Source organism: Eschscholzia californica, unplaced genomic scaffold, assembly GCF_041429995.1.
Source record: "Eschscholzia californica isolate CP2 unplaced genomic scaffold, dmEscCali1.0.p SCAF_5, whole genome shotgun sequence".
NCBI lineage: Eukaryota > Viridiplantae > Streptophyta > Magnoliopsida > Ranunculales > Papaveraceae > Eschscholzia > Eschscholzia californica.
In genome coordinates, this window is record NW_028238472.1 from 41,445,903 (window position 1) to 41,462,660 (window position 16,758).

Below are 16,758 nucleotides of genomic sequence, written 5' to 3' on the forward strand. Positions count from 1 at the left end.
ATGAAACTTCGAAGTTTTCCAACTTTGAAGATTGTCATTTTATTGCATAATTCACGTTCAGATTTTCATAGCAGACAAGAAAGACACGAACAACACAATGGACTACTAATTCATAAAAGAGGTAGAAAATCTTCAAATTTGACATTGGATGTCAGAAGTATTACCAGTAGATGCAGAAATGCTAAAGGTGGCTTCTTTGCCCCTGATAACTGGATCTGGAGATATCTTCACACCAGAGACCTTAACATCATAATTTCCTTTGTTATCTGCCACATTTAATTGAAATTACACATTTAGCTGGCCGACTAGCTCTCAGTAGTCAACAAATAAGCTAAAGAAAACCCTAAAATCAGGAAATTTTGTTTAGGGTTATATCCCCTTCTTCATGAACCAACCCTAAAATCAGGACTTTTCACATTCACTAAAATCAGCCAAATTTATATGCAAAAGATCCATCCAACCACCATCAACTACTGAAAAGGATCTTATTTGTCAAACTAAAGTCATAAAAAACCTAATTTTCAAAAAGACCAAAATATGAAGTTAATGATTCAAGTCCAATATCACACCTTTGAAGGTCTGCCCTGAACAGACCAGATCGGTCTGTTCACGACTTCCGGCAAAGGGAAACCCCCTTCGCCGGATTTTTAGAGAGAGAGAGATGAGAGAATTTTTTTTTTTTTTGGGAAGTCGCCGGCCGGAAAAATCTCCGGCCGGCGACTTCAATCGGAGAAGATGAAGGTGAGTTGGAGATAGAGAGGGGTGAGTTGGAGAGAGAGAGGGGTGAGTTGGAAAGAGAGAGAGGGGTGAGTTGTAGAGAGAGATGAGGTGGAGAGAGAGAGAGAGGGGTGAGGTGGAAATAAATTTTTTTAAATGTATTAAATTTAGAATTAAGAAGGGTAGTTAGGACAATTACATCAAAAAAGGGGGCCATATTTGAATTTACGAAAAAAAAAGGGGCCATAAAGGAAGCTGGTCACAAAGTAGGGGGCCATATAGGAATTAACTCTTCTTTTAACCATGTAGTCAACTCTCCCTGAAATCCTCACCCTCTATCTCTAAAAACTTTCTCTCTCTTTACCTCTCTGTCGAAAAACTTTCTCTCAAAAACTTTCTTTCTCTCTCCCGAAAACTCTCTCCCTCTCTCTCTCTCTCTCTCTCTCTCTCTCTCTCTCTCTCGAAAAGTCTCTCTCTCTCTCGAAAAACTGTCTCTCTCTCTCTCATCATCTATTTCTTTGATACAAACCCTAACCCTAGAATTTTCAAGAAGTCGTTTATCCAACAAACCAGAATCAACCAAAAATCTGTCTCTTTTGAAGAACAATCATCTTAGATGCTATCATAAACCATCATCAGGAAATCTGCTTGAATTTCAGATTCTATAAAAATTCAATTTCAAATTTTATCATAAACAGAGAAGAACAATAAAGTAAACCCACTTAGAAATTGGAGAGAATATCATATAAGCAACTACCACCACCACCTTCTCTATTGATCACTGATTCTAGAGAGAGATAGAGAAGGAAAATAAACCCTCATAAAAATTAGAGAGAATAAATCATAGAAATTGGGGAGTTCGGGTATAGGATTAATCGCTTCCATCCCTAATTTCTCTGATTGCAGAAATCTCTTCTTGTTGTGTAGAAGAAGAAGACCCAAATAAAGTTTGAAGATCTCCATTGGTAGATGGTAAAGGAGGGCTTTGGGAGAAGTTGTTGTTGGATTTGGGTTTTGGTCCAAATTGAAGATTCATTTCTAGAGAGAAAGTCCAAGACAAATACAAACATTAATAGTCATGCAGGAAATTGGGTTGACGACACAATTTTAAATTTTTTTTTAGTTAAAAAGACAAGTTAAAAAAAATTGTTAAAAACTCAAATTATGTTTTACTTAAAAAAAAACCCCCAAATATTTGTATTTTGTTTGGTTAAAAATCCAATATTTTTTACTAAGGCATTGCAAAGGTGTTGCAAGGTGTTCCAAAACTGTTAAAAGGTGCAAGGTGCTCCAAAGCTATTGCAAAGCAATTGTAAAGTTGTCGCGAAGCGTTTCAAAGTTGTCATAATTAAGGCCCTACAAAGTTGTCGCAAGGCGTTGCAAAGCAGTCGCAAGGCACTGCAAAGCTGTACCAAGGTATTACAAATTAAAAAAGTACTCAAGGAGCTAAAGACTAAAGAAAATTGACTGATCCTTTTTAACCAAATTCTAAATTTTGTAGGAAGTTTTGGCCAAATCACCCTTTTTTCGTCGCCTAAAAGATCAAAAATTCCAGCCTTCGTTTATACTTTCTAATATCTTGTAACTGATATTTACAAATGGAGTTGGGGACACATTTCTCACCATCAATTCCTTTCTCACCATCAATTCCTGGTAAATCTCATATAGATGCAATTTCTATTGATGAAGAAATGGTTTTAAACCATGAGATCCAATCCTAGATGCTCGATGTGGTATTGGTGGTCCGATGGGAGCAATCGCTTCTCATTCTGAGCCAAAAGTCATCGGAATCACCATTAATGAGTATCAAGTTGAACGAGCCAGATCCATATTAAAAAAGCATGTTAGACTCACTTTGTCAAGTTATGTGGGGTAATTTTCTAGAAATGTCATTTACTGATAATTCATTTGATGGCGCTTACTCAATTGAAACAACTTGTCATGCACCAAAACTTTTAAGAAGTTTGTTATGATTTTTGTTACAGTTTTAAAACCTGGATCTTTATATATATATATATATATATATATATATATATATATATATATTATGAATGGGTAACAACTAAGAAATTATGAACAGATCTTCGAAATAGCAAAAAAAAAAGTTGGATTTGAAGTTGTGAATGAGAAGGATCTGCCGACACCACCAACAAATCCATGTTGATTTGGTCCCTCGGTTTAATTTAGTGGTGGTATCAGAAAGATTGAGTTTTTAGAAAGGGAAAGATATGATGAGAGGGAGAGAGAGTTTTCAGAGAGAGAAAGAGATGATGAAAAAGAGAGAATTTTTATGAAGCGATCTCTGAAATAGCTAAAAAAAAATTGAAGTTAAACGAGAAGGATCTCGAGACACCACCAACAAATCCATGTTGATTTGGTCCGTAGGTTTAATTTAATGGTGGTAGTAGAAAGATAGAGCTTTTAGAAAGAAAAAGAGATTATGAGATAGAGTTTTTAGAGAGAAAAAATGAGTTGATGTAAAAGAATTAAAAGAAGGGTAAATTTGAAATGGAAAATCTGATTTTTAACGGTAATGTGACGGTAACGATAGAAAGACGGCCATCTAAACATTTTTTATAAAATAAGGGACTACGCGGAAAGCTGGTCATAAACTAGGGGGTCAGTTCCAAAATAACCCATAAGTTTATGTAGTAAAACAGGGGTAAGGCGTTGGCATCAGTACTGAAATGTGGTAACGGAGGTCTTCAGTTGACCTGTTGACTTACCGTTGGCTTTCCACTTTCTAAATTTCTCTGGTCTTTTTTTTTTTTTTTTTTTTTGTGTTGAAGGCTCTCTGGTCTTCACTGACCACATATTTTTTTTATTATTTCTGCTTGACTTACTATATTCAATCACCATCAAACGACTTTGAAAATTATTGGTGAATAGTCCAAAAACTGGGACCAAATGGGAAATAAGGTTCACTGTAATTAAAAATGAAAAAGAAAATTAAAATTAATTGGAATCTATTTAAATATAAATCATTATGTTGTTTATGTCATCCCGAGTCAGTCCATTTTTTCTCTTATATTGTTTCTACCCTTATATATACAACAACGTCGTGTCTGTGAATTTGGAGATCCAGTATCAAAATTTTAGTTGGCTTCCCTTTTTAATTCTAATAATCACCCGACTAATAATAATTAAAATGTACTAATTATCACTTAAATTTTATGTATTAAATCTAGTTATCTTGCAAAATCAACAAAACTATAATAACATTGATAGATATTGAAAGAGATATGAAAAAGTAGTATGTATATGTATAGTATCAGAGCTGTATATATATATACATATTACTTTGGAGGTCGTATGTATAACGCAATGGTCTTTTTTGAGTTCGGTCGTAGATTTATGTCAGGCATATATTCGTGTCTCTCGGCAGTGGCGTATCCAGAAAATACTTTTAGGAGGATCTGAAAAATTACAATACCCGGAAATTTACAACCATACTTTTATATTGATAAAAAAATATATAATTATTGCCACCAATAATTGATACTAAAAGATTCAAAAACTCACTATTTTAAATAGATTTCATATTTTTATAATTCATAATTAATCTTTACGAATTTTCATTACTTGAAAGTTTTTCATAATTATTTCATTATCAATCTCCATAGATATATCACTTTTATTACTTGAAATTTATCAGGAAAAATGTCAAAAAACAATGAGCCCAAATGGAGAGTCTCCAGCAGGATTGAACCCACCTCCTCAGCTCATTCCCAACTCAAGAAAGAGATCTAACCAATCAGCCAAGGACCAACTTATGTTACAATTGTACACAGACTTCATATTTTATCTTTACTAGGGTATATCCTGTGCCTTAGAGCACGGACACTTGTATCAATCAAATGTTACGAAATTTATTATCATATTTTATAGAGAGAGAGAGAGAGAGAGACTTTTATTAGTTATTATTTTTTGTATTACTTTTTTTGTTTTTTTTCTCTTAAATTAGTTATTATTTTATTGAGAGAGAGATTTTAATTTCTTTTTTTGACCCTTGAAATTTATTTTGTTTCTTTTTTTTGTAAATTAGTTATTTTATTTCTAAGAAGGAAATGATTGTTGTTTTTTAAATAGGTAACTTTATTTCTACGAAGGACTATATTTTAAATTTTGAGAAAGGCTTCTAGACAATATCCTTTATTAAAAAAGGATGTTTGTCCCAGTCATCATTTTCCCTTTTGTTTTATTATCTAGATTCTCAGCGCAATTAAAAAAAATAGAGGTGTAGAAGAGTAAAACCCTAGATTCGAGCCCCTGACCCCAACAAAAAAACACATACACCTTACCCGTCGAGCCAACCACAACAATCAATCATATGAGCAACGTACGTTTCCTTTAATATTTTTGTATAATAACTTTTTCCTTTCTTAAAAAGAAAAAATTGAATATTATGTCGTTATTTATAAAAATTTATACCTTTAATCTCATAAATTAATGGATGATTTTAAACTTTAGAAAAAATAACAACCCTCCCGCGAATCTCTCCACAACTTATATTGGGAGGTGTTAGAAGTGACTCGAATATGGATTGGTATCGAACCCGGTTAAACCTACCGAAGCTTGGACCCGTTAGCGGAGCTGATTACTGAGACAGAGCTGGCATGCGAAGCAGTGCTCTGAGGCAAAGCTGGATTCCGAGACAGAGCTGGAATGCGAAGCTAGGCTTATGTCGGTGATTAGTGTTTATTCGTGTATAATGTCGGTTGTAGAAAGAGAGTCGGTGAGGCGGTGGGGTTAGGGTTTAGTGGCTATATAAACTAAATCCTAAGGAGATATCAGTAAGACACAATCTCACGAATCTCTTGTGTAAACTTGTTTGCTTATCATAGTGAAAATCATCGCGTTGTTGTTGCCGTGGAGTAGGTCTCACCAACCGAACCACGTAAATCTTTGTGTTCTGTTCTTGATTGTTCTTTACTATTCCTATTGCTTGTCTTGGATTACTCGTATTGTTCACATTAACCCCAATTGCTATAACAAACTGGTATCAGAGTTGAGGTTTTGAGGTTTCTGTGATGGCGAAATACGAGATAGAAAAGTTCGATGGAAGTAACGATTTTAATCTTTGGAAGATTAAGATGCGAGCAGTATTAGTTCAACAGGGTCTTCTAAAGATGTTGAATGGGAAGGCTGCACTCGCTGAATCACTTTCAGAAGCAGAGAAGGAAGATCTCATGGAGAGAGCTCATGGTCAGATTCTACTCTGTTTGAGCAATGTGGTCTTGCGGGAAGTAGCGATGGAAACTACAGCCGATGGGCTATGGAGTAAGCTGGAGACAAGGTATATGACAAAATCTCTAACTAATCGTTTGTATCTAAAGAAGAAATTATTTAGTTTACATGTGTTAGAAGGAGAATCGTTGAAAGACCATATGGATGAACTCAACTGAGTATTCTTAGATTTGGCAAACATAGATGTCAAATTCGAAGAAGAAGATAAGGCAGTACTATTGCTTGCATCCCTGCCACCATCATATGAAAGCTTTGTTGATTCTTTTATGTCTGGAAAAATAACTACAACCTTTGAGGATGTTAAAGCAGCATTGAACTCGAAGGAGTTGAGACGGAGGTCAATGGAAGAAAGCAATTCAGGTGATGGTTTGGTGGTAAGGGGAAGGTCGCAACATGTGGTTGATGGGAAGGGTCGTTCACGGTCTAAATCGAAACCAAAGAAGTACAGATGCTTTAATTGTAAGAAAGAGGGACACTTGAAAAGGAATTGTCCTGAACTTAGAAAGAAGTCAGCAGAGGCAGCAGTCATCGAAGAAGATGATGGTAGTGTCTTGGCAATCATTGAAGAATATGATGAAGCTATGATTCTGGCGATCAATGATTGCTTCGCAGAAGATAGATGGATTTTGGATACTGGTTGTACATTCCATGTATGTCCTCATAAGGAATGGTTTTCCACTTACACAGTCATTAATGGCGGTAAGGTGTTAATGGGAAACGACGCTCCTTGTAAGGTGGTTGGAATTGGTACTATTCAGATCAAGATGCACGATGGTGTTGTGAGGACTATAACAGACATCAGACATGTTCCAGATTTGAAGAGGACTCTAATCTCTTTGGGAACTCTGGATGATAATGGTTGCAAATATGTTGGTGAAGGTGGTGTTCTTCGGATTTCTAAGGGGAGTCTTACAGTTATGAAGGGGTTGAAGAAGAATGGTCTATATGTGCTACAGGGTAACACAGTTACCGAATCTGTAGCGGTATCATCATCAGACAAGGAAGTTGAGACTACCAAGCTATGGCATATGCGGTTAGGGCATATGAGTGAAAGGGGGATGGCTATGCTGAGCAAGCAGGGTTTACTCTGTGGGAAGAAGGTTGGAAAACTAGAATTCTGTGAACATTAATTGCGTCTTCGGGAAGCAATGTCGAGTAAAGTTCAGCACTGCAGTTCATAATACCAAAGGAACTTTGGATTACATCCATTCAGATCTTTGGGGTCCCTCTCGGGTCAGCTCACATACATGTTAACCTTGATAGATGATTTTTCCAGGAAAGTATGGGTCTACATACTGAAACACAAAGATGAGGCATTCGTCAAGTTCAAGCAGTGGAAGACCTTGATCGAGAAGCAGACTGGAAAATCGATCAAACGTTTCAGGACTGACAATGGCATGGAGGAAAACGAGTTTAATAGGTTCTGTGTAGACGAAGGGATAGTGAGACACCATACGGTCAGAAAGACTCCACAGCAGAATGGAGTGACGGAACGTATGAACAGAACTCTATTGGAACGAGCTCGTTGTATGCTTTCGAATGCAGGGTTGCTGGATGTGTTCTGGGCTGAAGTAGTGAACACGGCAGCGTATCTGGTAAATATTTCACCCTGTACATCTATTGAGTGTAAAACTCCTAATGAGATGTGGTCTGGTTATCCTAGTAATTATGAGAACTTGAGGATCTTTGGTTGTTCGGCTTATGCACATGTTAAAGAAGGTAAACTTGATCTGAGGGCTAAGAAATGTATATTTCTTGGGTATGAGCCTGGAGTTAAGGGTTATCGGTTGTGGAATCCGGATGGAAAATCGAAGAAGTTTATCATAAGTAGAGATGTTACTTTTGATGAGTTAGCCATGGTAACTCAGAAGGTAATGCCTGTAGATGCTCGGGAGGGTGTTGGTAAACAAGTGGAGCAGGAAGATCACGGAGAGCAGGTGGAGATTGAGATAAACACTCCGGTAGAGGTTCGGCCTCATATAGATGAGCAAGCAGAGGAAGCTGAACCAGAGCTGGTTCAGTACAGTGTTGCGAGGAACAGGGGAAGGAGAGACATCCGGGCACCGGAAAGGTATGGGATGGCAGATATGGTTGCATTTGCACTAAGTGTGGGAGAAAGCATAGATAGAGGTGAACCTTGCACCTATGAAGAAGCTATGAGGAGCGATGATTCACGGCAGTGGTCTCTTGCCATGAATGAAGAGATTGGGTCTCTTCGGGAGAACCAGGTCTGGGAATTAGCCGAGTTGCCTAAGGGTCAGAAGATTGTTGGTAGCAAATGGGTTTTCAAGAAGAAGGAAGGAATCCTAGGGGTGGAAGATGCACGTTACAAAGCACGGTTAGTAGCTAAGGGGTTTACACAACGAGAAGGGATAGACTTCAATGAGGTATTTTCTCCTGTTGTTAAATATAGCTCTATTAGAGTGATACTTGCTATGGTTGCTTTGTATGATATGGAATTGGAGCAGCTTGATATTAAGACTGCGTTCTTACATGGAGAGCTGGAGGAACAAATCTATATGCGTCAGCCAGAGGGGTTTGAGATTCTCGGAAAAGAAGGCCAGGTTTGTTTGCTGAAGAAGTCTTTGTATGGACTGAAACAGTCTCCTTGGCAGTGGTATAAGCGTTTTGACACGTTTATGGTTAAAAACGGCTATGACAGAAGCAGGTATGATAGTTGTGTGTACCACAGGAAACTAGCGGATGGTTCTTATGTGTATCTACTCCTGTATGTGGATGCCATGCTGATAGCTTGCAAGGATATGTCGGAAATCCACATGTTAAAGGGTCAGATAAAGGGTGAGTTTGAGATGAAAGCCTTGGGTGCCTCAAGGAAGATATTGGGTATGGAGATACGGAGAGACAGATCTGCTGGGAAACTGTTCTTGTCTCAGAAAACGTACATCGAGAAGGTGTTGGAACGTTTTGGTATAACTGAGGCAAAACCTGTCAGTACTCCATTGGCAGCAGCACACTTCAAGCTTTCAGGTGAACTGTCACCAACAACTGATGACGAGACGGAGTACATGTCTCAGGTGCCTTATGCAAATGCAGTAGGTAGCATTATGTATGCTATGGTGTGCAGATACATGGGCAGACCTGAGAAAGGTCATAGGCAGGCTGTGAAATGGATACTGCGGTATCTGGGAGGAACTCCGGAGCTTGGTTTGGTTTACGATAGAAGGGCTGACACTTCTGGTTCGGTAGTTGGATTTGTAGATTCAGATTTTTTCGGGGGATCTTGATAGGAAGAGGTCGCTGACGGGCTATACGTTCACACTCTGCGGGAGTGCCATTAGTTGGAGAGCAGTGCTGCAATCGGTGGTAGCGTTGTCTACAACGGAAGCAGAGTACATGGCAGCAATAGAGGCGGTGAAGGAGGCAATATGGCTCAGTGGTTTAGTTCAGGATTTGGGCATGAAGCAGGAGGTGACAGAGGTCTACTGCGACAACCAGAGTGCTATTCATTTGACCAAAGATCAAATGTATCACGAGAGAACTAAACACATTGACGTCAGGTATCACTTTATCAAGGACGTGATTGAACAAGGAAAGAGCACGATGAAGAAAGTTTCTATGGCAGAGAATCCAGCGGATATGCTGACCAAGGCAGTTACAACTTTCAAGTTTAAGCATTGCTTAGACTTGATTGGGTTTTCCAGATGTTAGCCCGAGCAGGGCTGGAGCAACGATGGCTCAGAGGCGCTGAGCTATGATGGTGGCAGATCTAAGTCAAGGGGAGCATATTCAAGTCAAGGTTGAGAACTGTTAGAAGTGACTCGAATATGGATTGGTATCGAACCCGATTAAACCTACCGAAGCTTGGACCCATTAGCGGAGCTGATTACTGAGACAGAGCTGGTATGCGAAGCACTGCTCTGAGGCAAAGCTGAACTCCGAGACAGAGCTGGAATGCGAAGCTAGACTTATGTCGGTGATTAGTGTTTATTCGTGTATAATGTCGGTTGTAGAAAGAGAGGCGGTGAGGCGGTGGGGTTAGGGTTTAGTGGCTATATAAACTAAACCCTAAGGAGATATCAGAAAGACACAATCTCACGAATCTCTTGTGTAAACTTGTTTGCTTATCATAGTGGAAATCATCGCGCCGTTGTCGCTGTGGAGTAGGTCTCACCAATCGAACCACGTAAATCTCTATGTTCTGTTCTTGATTGTTCTTTATTATTCCTATTGTTTGTCTTGGATACTCGTATAGTTCACATTAACCCCAATTGCTATAACAGGAGGTTATAACTTCCTATAATCTCTCTACATAATCTCTAGTATCTTCCTGTGAGAATAGTCCCACATGGGAGAATGGGTAACTAGCAACCAAGAATATAAAGTATAGGTACTCTCCACTCATTGCCAATTGGTTTTGAGTTGGATGACCACAAACTTAACATGGTATCAGAGCTAGGCTCACACGTGATAAGCTTAAAAGTCACACGTGCTCCACGTCACCTGAAAGAGAAAAAATATACGTGTTAGGCTCAAAGAACGCCACACGTGAGGGGGCGTGTGAGAGTAGTCCCACGTGGGAGAGTGGGTAACTAGCAACCAAGAATATAAAGTATAGGTCCCCTCCACTCATTACCAATTGGTTTTGAATTGGATGACCACAAACTTAACACTTCCCGCAATTACTTTTTAGGCGATTATAGTCAGATTTATGTTTCGTAAATTTTCAAATATCTCCTTCCTCTATTTATTTAATATCTCCTCAAAATATTAGAAACGATGAATCTGTTTTGGGGATAGTTTTCTGTTTGTCCCATGTTAATCTTCATCTTCTCTTCTTTGTAAATTTGTTGTTTCGTCTTCGATGAAATAAAAATAAAATAATTCATGTTTATGAGTTTTTTTAATTAATGGTGTTGTTAACTTTCTTAACCATGTGTCACCAAATTAAAGAAGAGTCATAAACTACCTCTTAACTTCCCCCATTTTTTCTCTTTATTCTCTCCAAGCAAATAACTACCCATTTAGTTTTCTGTGGAAACTGAATTCTATTCATCAAAACCCAATAACTACTCACCTCACCTGGATACAAGAGATAAAGGGGATTCCCTAGCCTTCTCAACACATCAGTTTAAATTACTCCATTTATGTTCCACATAATTATTATTTTTCTTTTGTAAGTTAACGGGTTCTCATGATGACTCCTCTGTCTTTTCTTTTTGTAGGTTGTTTGATTTAGACGTCCTGAAATTTATGTGTTTGAAGAATCAGACGGATGTGAATTCTGCTTTACTTTTCCATCTTCTATGTAACTTCACTTTTCCATCTTCTGTGTAACTTCACTTTTGATTAACCCTATTTGTTTCAATTTCTCAACTCATAATCTGTTTTAACTTTCAACTCATAATTTGTTGCAGGCTTCCCCAAGTTTTACATGTAGTTTCGTATGAGGAGAAGAAAAAATATCTCATAATCTATTAAAATTCATTGTTCATTCTTTTATCTTCCACTTTCTATCAGTCTTAATTTTTTGTAGGAAAAAAGAGTCATCAGTGTTCAAGGATAAACCATGAAAATGATGATGAAGAGGGTAAATTTAAAGTGGCGTGATTGTCATTGAGTTCGGTGAACCTTCACAACTACATGTAGGCACACATAATCCTTCAGATGATTGATAAAACTAATTTGCTCTTGGCCTTGATGGGTCATGAAAATGTCTCATCTGAGTCGTTTAATTTAGTCGAGTTAGTTCATTTCGAGTGTTTATTATAATAAAATGGTTGGTTTTCTTGATTAGGTGTTTTTTGTAGAGTTATGTGTGAAAAGTGATTAAAAACGGGAGGAAGTTACTTGAAGGGCATTTTGGTCTTTTAGACACAAGGGTATTCTGGTAAATTTCGCAAAGATCAGTTTATGGGTGATAAGTAAAGTCCGAGACGAGCTCGTAGGAGAAAACGGAAGCCAATTCGGAGTCCGGATGAGTGCAATATGCAAAGTCAAAGTCATGTCAACATTTGGTCAACATTCGGGACACAGTTGGGCACGGTTCTGGCTAATGGGATAAAAGTCGCTGACGTGGCCCGACCTGGGATGTGGAGCACCAACGGGCATTAGTCATGCGGTCCCTCTTATCTACTTTTTACCCCCCGAAATTACCTAATAGCCCCTCATTTTTGTCCTTTTCAATTTTCAACCAATAAGAACCCATTTCTTAAGTAGAAAGCAACCCTAACTTCCTATTTTAACCCTCTTTCTCCCTTTTTCTCCCAATTAACTCCTAAAACCCTAGTCATCAACCCATCTATAAATAAATCTCTACCTCTCTCATTTCTCTCTAGACTTGAAAACCCTCTCAATCCCCTCTTACCTATTTCTTTCTCCAACTTATTCACTCTTCTCTACTATTAAATCCATCTTTCTCTACTATTACTACTTCTTCTCTACCACAATTATTCTTCCATTAATAGTCTTCTCCTTCTTCCTTCCATATTCCTCTATCATCTTTATCCCCTTTCATCTCTTCTTTCCAACTTCTTTCTACATCCAATTTCTTCCTTCTCTTTCTTTTTCTTATTTGGGTGGCAATAAAATAGCTATTACTTGGATTTCTTGGAGTAAAATTCTTGAGCACAAATGGAGCAAATCTTGGATAAAATGGAGATACATGAGAATATGGATTTTGAACATTCTTGGTGATTTCTTTCCATTAATTTCTTAGTATTTTCATTCATTTTACAATGTCAATGAATGTTACTCTAGATTTCATGTATAGTTAACGTAGCAATCTAAGGTTGTGAATGAAACCCATTTTGGATCTGTGTAACACTTGTTCTTGATTAATTAAAATCCCTTGATGTGCTTTAATGTCTATTGATTGTTTATCTATATGGATTGGATTTTCTTTCCATTACTCATGCCTCATAATTAGATATTTCATACTTTCGTTAAGTTGTTAGATGGAGTATGCGTTTTAGATGATGAATAATAGTTAAGCAATCCGAATCTCTATAAGGTAGACAATTAGAATTAGTAATTATAAAATTGTTTTATCTAGAACATCATCCGGAATCCAAATAGTTCATTATATTGGATCCCGAGTATATACAAAAGAGATTTAAGTAATTAAGTTTTTGTTTTATAAAGTGAAATTATGCGGGGGATTTTATAACCTTAGATATCCTCTTACCTCTCACTTAGATAGTTTAATTAGTTTTATTTATTTTCTTAATTCTTGCAAATTAAATATCAAATTTATGAGTGGGGTGGGTGTGTGTTTTAGTCTAAGTTAGCTATTGACATTTTGATTATTGGGCTAAACTCGCCGTCAATATCCGAAGTTGCCTACCTATCCCTTGGGACGATTCACGAATTTACTCACTCAATAATGGTTCGCTCGTATGTGTGAGTGTGATCACTTAACTTGAACTCAACACATAAAAGGGGTGAGGACAACATTTTGGAACAAATGATCTTCGAAAAGGAATTAGCCACTAAATAGAGTGGGGAAGCTCACTCGCCCTTCTCATCGATTCTACCCTCTAAAAATGTCTTCTAAAGTTTAGCGGATACTAGAGATGGATGACGATGGTGGATTCCCGAGAATTTTGACCTCTTCATTATGGTAGAACATCTTAAGCATCTCAACATTTGTTTCTTGCTTCGAATACTTATTCATGAACAAAAACACCAACACATATATACAATCACATCACTCACACAAAAGAGCTAACACATGCTCAAACATACACAAAAATCACTTTTTTTTCTTTTTCTTTTTTTTTCTTTTCATAACACAAATATAATCAACCAAAACAAAATACAACACACACTACTCTATTCTTGCAATCAACTTTTCATTTCATACTTGCTTTTGACATTGTTCATTCTTTCTTCTCATGTCTTCATTCTTGGGATATAAGATGAGGGATGGTGATGTAGTATCCGCTTTTCTCTAGTTGGCATTCTCATTGGGTTTCATGGACTACAAGGGCAAGGTTAATTCTTTATTCTAATATCACTCCTAGTGGCTAAGGAAATTGAGCACACGAGATCAAATGAGCTCTTTTACAAGTTACGAGGTTGAGTAACTCTTCATTCTACTCGGAGTTAGTGCGGAAGAGTACACTCGAATGGAAATTCAGACTTTGAGCTCTCACATGGGTTAAGTCTCCACTAATCACTACTTTAGGTCTCTTAGAGATGTTTCTTCTTCACTAAGATGTCACTCACATGGCACGACACAGACATTAAAAGACTCGACTTTCATGTAAAGACCATTAGCAATCACAAAAATCATCAACTCGACACATTTGCATCAAAATTCTTAAAACTATCACTAGAATCACATGCAAATCTACTCAAAATGTTCAAAATTTTCAAATTTTTGGCTATAATTTAAACCCTTTTGTCTTTGAAACCCATGGTCATGCATTGGTTATGGTCATATCCCGCATCCCCAAATTTAAAACTAACATTGTCCTCAATGTTCTAAGCATACACTCACCAAAAGATAACGAGGCACATTAATTTAAAGAGAAGAGTGAAGAGATATTACCATAACCGAAGGAGATAAAAGATGATACTACCAAGGTTCATATATAAAGAGGTTCCAAGTTGATGCCAAGCTCGCGCCATCCCCAAACTTGGAACAAACCACGCCTTAGAAGTAAAACATATAAGAATTTCTCCTAAAATATCAACAAATATCATGAGAATGAATCACATAAAGACATGACCACATACAAATCTACCACTAACGTGGGTATACACGATTGCATTGAGCTATGCAATTAGCCTTTGATTTACTTGATTTCACACAAGAACACGAGTTATGTCTCGTGGAGGGTTTCCAGAGATGATACCCACAAACATCAACACCCATCTTAATCGGCCTAACGATCATAAAGCAAAAGACGAAAAATTTGAGGGTCAATCCAAAGAAAGCTATATACAAATGGTAATCGTCTCACAACTATGTACAAACTATAAAGTGCAAGTAAGACGATTAAAGAAAATAAGCCATCCCCAAACTTAGTGGATGCACGGTCCACTAAGTAAGCATAAATGCTAGGGGCGACGACTAAGAAGTCGTCAAAAGGATCGACATACAAGTGAAGGACTAAGAGGTCAGTCGAAGGCAAATAGTCATCTGCAAGCTTAGTGGATAGAACATCCACTAAGTCTGTAGACGTTCTAGGAGAGACGTCTGAAATGTCCCAAAAGGGATCGACGACCGAGTCTGAGATCACGTGAAAGGTTAAACTGGACTCTAAGGGTAAGGCAATAGGCTCAGGGACCAAGTCAAGGTCCATGGTTTCCTTAGGTAAATAGTCCGACAAACTATCCAACATGTCTCTAGGTACTATGTCATTGATGTCCTCAAAGGCATCTAAAGCTTCATAGTCAACTATAACATCATGTCTGGCATCTAAGACTGACTCCCTACAAGTGTCGAAAATTGAAAAGTTCAAACTAGTGTCATCCCCAAACTTGTTCATAGAGCCATCATCCTGAATCTCAAAGTCTAATGTATTCCTATCATGATGAGACGGCACATGGTGAGGAAACGAGACAACAAGGTTATCAGTTTGTTCAAGCTCTTAGGCCCTCTCAGTTGATTCGTCGACATTTAACTTAGTACTAAGGTTAGACGTATTACCCTCGCCATCGGACCTCGTACCCTCTTGAGTTTGGGGTGGTAAAAACCCTTCCTCGTCGGCTAATAACTGTGGAGCAATCATCTCTAATTGATGATTTAGAGACTCTAATTGATGATTTAGCGACTCAAACCTCTGATGTAACTCTTGTTGCATTTGAATCTGCGTCTGTTGAAATTGGTCTTGTGTCTCTTCAAGTTGTAACATCATTTCAGTCAGACGACTCACAGACTCTAATTGAGAACTATCTTCAAGAGTCGCTTCATGATAAGGCTCACAAGTGTAATTAAATGAAGACTCTTGATAATAACTCCCACCGTACATACTAGGATCATACCTGCCTCTAAAATCATTGGTCTTAGAATAGTGTGGACTATAAGGTCTCTCATACATATTTAGTGTCGGACCATATCCATCACTAATTTGACCATCTCTATACATATGTCGGTATTCAGCTAGTGTCATACGAGATCGATCATGCTCAAATGGTCTATTCTCCTCTCTAATTGAAACATCCCTACACAACCGTTCGTATTCACCTAAGGTCATATCAGGTCGGTTAGTGCGGGGAATCCTCGAAACAAGCTCATCATCATCAACATCGAAATGGCCAACCGTTATAGGAACGAGCCATGATCTCACATATTCAAAGATGGTAACACATAATCACAAAATGGGAACTAACAATTATAGAACTAAACAATCGCACAAAAGTAAGAAGGAAGAGATAGAATACGATACTATCGACTTTTCGCTTTACTTATCGATTCCTTCCTTTCCTTCGGTCTTATGTCTCTTCTGGCTATTTCCTTGAAATGGTACCTAAAAGAAAATACACTTGAGAAAATAGAAAAACAAATAAAAAAAAAATGTCTAAGTAAGAAATTAACACTAAATTAATGAACAAACAAATAAACGATATCCAAACTACTAAACATATCCCCGGCAGCGGTGCCAAAAACTTGATAGGCCTAAAATAGGTCTATTCCCGCAAGTATACGGGGTCAAGTTATAGTATGTTAGTGATAATGAATAACTTGAACACAGAGAGAGAGGAAGAAAACGTGTAAGAGAGAGAGAGAGAGAGAGGTGAGAAAGTTTTCTCTGTGTATTTATTCATATAGGTTACATGAGTATTTATAGGTTTACATGTAGGTTACATATATAAGTAAGTCTAGGA

General features: G+C 37.6%; 1 pseudogene; it reads left to right on the forward strand.

Moving 5' to 3' along the window:
- LOC147539284 (24-methylenesterol C-methyltransferase 2 pseudogene) lies at positions 1-2,881 on the forward strand (annotated as a pseudogene).
- Positions 2,882-16,758: the final 13,877 nt, after the last annotated feature.